The sequence below is a fragment of the Arachis hypogaea genome, chromosome 1 (assembly GCF_003086295.3).
Source record: "Arachis hypogaea cultivar Tifrunner chromosome 1, arahy.Tifrunner.gnm2.J5K5, whole genome shotgun sequence".
Lineage (NCBI taxonomy): Eukaryota > Viridiplantae > Streptophyta > Magnoliopsida > Fabales > Fabaceae > Arachis > Arachis hypogaea.
In genome coordinates this window covers 59,480,965-59,483,554 of record NC_092036.1, presented here as the reverse complement: position 1 = coordinate 59,483,554, position 2,590 = coordinate 59,480,965, and the positions used below count along the sequence as shown (strand labels likewise).

Sequence of the window (2,590 nt, the reverse complement as noted above, 5' to 3'; positions counted from 1 at the left end):
ATCTTTTATATCATATCTTTTTCAAAATTTTATCTTTTTCAAAAATTTGATTTTAAAATATCTTATCTAACTTCTTATCTTCTTATCTTTTCAAATTTGATTTTAATATCTCTTCCAACTAATTATTTGACTTTTTGTTTGTTTCTTATCTTTTTCAAAACCACCTAACTACTCTCCCCTCTCTAATTTTCGAAAATACCTCCCTCTTTTTCAAAAAAAAATTTTTAATTAATTAATTATTTTAAATTTTAATTTTAATTCTATCTCATCTTTAATTTTCGAAAATAATTAACTCCTTTTCAAAATTAATTTTCGAATTCTCTCTCTCATCTTCTTCTATTTATTTATTCATTTACTAACACTTCTCTTCACCTCTCTTCATCTCCAATCACTGCCTCTATCCTTACCCTTGTGTTTGGATTCTCCTTTCTTTATTCTTTTCTTCTTCTACTAATAATAAGGATCCTCTTTACTATGACATAGAGGATTCCTCTTCTTTTCTTGTTCTCTTCTCTTTCATATGAGCAGGAACAAGGAAAAAAGCACTCTTGTTGAAGCTGATCCTGAACCTGAAAAGACTCTGAAGAGGAAACTAAGAGAAGCTAAATTACAACAATCCAGAGGCAACCTTTCTAAAATTTTTGAACAAGAGAAGGAGATGGCAGCCGAACCCAACAACAATAATGCAAGGAGGATGCTTAGTGATTTAACTAAACCCACGTCCAAGTTTGATGGAAGAAGCATCTCAATTCCTGCCATTGGAGCAAACAATTTTGAGCTGAAACCTCAATTAGTTACTCTAATGCAACAGAATTGCAAGTTTCATGGACTTCCATCTGAAGATCCTTACCAGTTTTTAACTGAGTTCTTGCAGATTTGTGAGACTGTTAAGACGAATGGAGTAGGTCCTGAAGTCTATAGGCTCATGCTTTTCCCTTTTGCTGTAAGAGACAGAGCTAGAACATGGTTGGACTCACAACCTAAAGATAGCCTGGACTCCTGGGATAAGCTGGTCACGGCCTTCTTGGATAAATTCTTTCCTCCTCAAAAGCTGAGCAAGCTTAGAGTGGATGTTCAGACCTTCAAGCAAAAAGATGGTGAATCCCTCTATGAAGCTTGGGAAAGATACAAGCAGATGACCAAAAAGTGTCCTTCTGACATATTTTCAGAGTGGACCATATTAGATATATTCTATTATGGTCTATTTGAGTTTTCCAACATGTCATTGGACCACTCTGCAGGTGGATCCATTCACCTAAAGAAAACGCCTGCAGAAGCTCAGGAACTTATTGACATGTTTGCAAATAACCAATTCATGTATACTTCTGAGAGGAATTCCGTGAATAATGGGACGCCTCAGAGGAAGGGAGTTCTTGAAATTGATGCTCTGAATGACATATTGGCTCAGAACAAAGTGTTGACTCAGCAAGTCAACATGATTTCTCAAAGTCTGAATGGATGGCAAAATGCATCCAACAGTACTAAAGAGGCATCTTTTGAAGAAGAAGCTTATGATCCTGAAAACCCTGCAATGGCAGAGGTAAATTACATGGGTGAACCTTATGGAAACACCTATAATTCATCATGGAGAAATCATCCAAATTTCTCATGGAAGGATCAATAAAAGCCTCAACAAGGCTTTAATAATGGTGGAAGAAATAGGCTCAGCAATATCAAGCCTTATCAATCATCTTCTCAGCAACAGACAGAGAATTATGAACAGAATACCTCTAACTTAGCAAACTTAGCAACAAGGCTTTAATAATGCTTTTTGGCACTGTTTTTAGTATGTTTTAGTTAGTTTTTAGTATATTTTTATTAGTTTTTAGTTAAAATTCACTTTTCTGGACTTTACTATGAGTTTGTGTGTTTTTTTGTTATTTCAAGTATTTTCTGGCTAAAATTGAGGGACCTGAGCAAAAATCTGATTCAGAGGCTGAAAAGGACTACAGATGCTGTTGGATTCTGACCTCCCTGCACTCGAAGTAAATTTTCTAGAGCTACAGAAGCCTAACTGGCGCGCTCTCAACGGCGTTGGAAAGTAGACATCTTGGGCTTTCCAACAATGTTTAATAGTCCATACTTTGCCTGAGATTTGATGGCCCAAACCGGCGTTTCAAATCAGCTCAAAACTGCCCGGCGTTAAACGCCGAAACTGGCACAAGAATGGGAGTTAAACGCCCAAACTGGCACAAAAGCTGGCGTTTAACTCCAAGAAAAGTCTCTACACGAAAATGCTTCAATGCTCAGCCCAAGCACACACCAAGTGGGCCCGGAAGTGGATTTTTATGTCATTTACTCATTTCTGTAAACCCTAGGCTACTAGTTCTTTATAAATAGGACCTTTTGCTATTGTATTCTCATCTTAGTTCTTCTGGTTCCCTCTCTGGGACCGAAGCCAATGATCACTTTTGTTCTTATGTACTTTTAACGGTGGAGTTTCTACACACCATAGATTAAGGTGTGGAGCTCTGCTGTAACTCGAGTATTAATGCAATTACTATTGTTCTTCTATTCAATTCGGCTTGTTCTTATTCTAAGATATTCATTCGTACCCAAGAACATGATGAATGTGATGATTATGTGACGC

The 2,590-nt window shown here is 36.8% G+C and overlaps 1 non-coding gene across 1 annotated transcript; it reads right to left on the bottom strand.

Moving 5' to 3' along the window:
• Positions 1-1,057: 1,057 nt before the first annotated feature.
• Positions 1,058-1,161, bottom strand: LOC112713778 (small nucleolar RNA R71). The gene has a single exon (XR_003158743.1). It is a non-coding gene; the product is annotated as a small nucleolar RNA R71 (small nucleolar RNA).
• Positions 1,162-2,590: the final 1,429 nt, after the last annotated feature.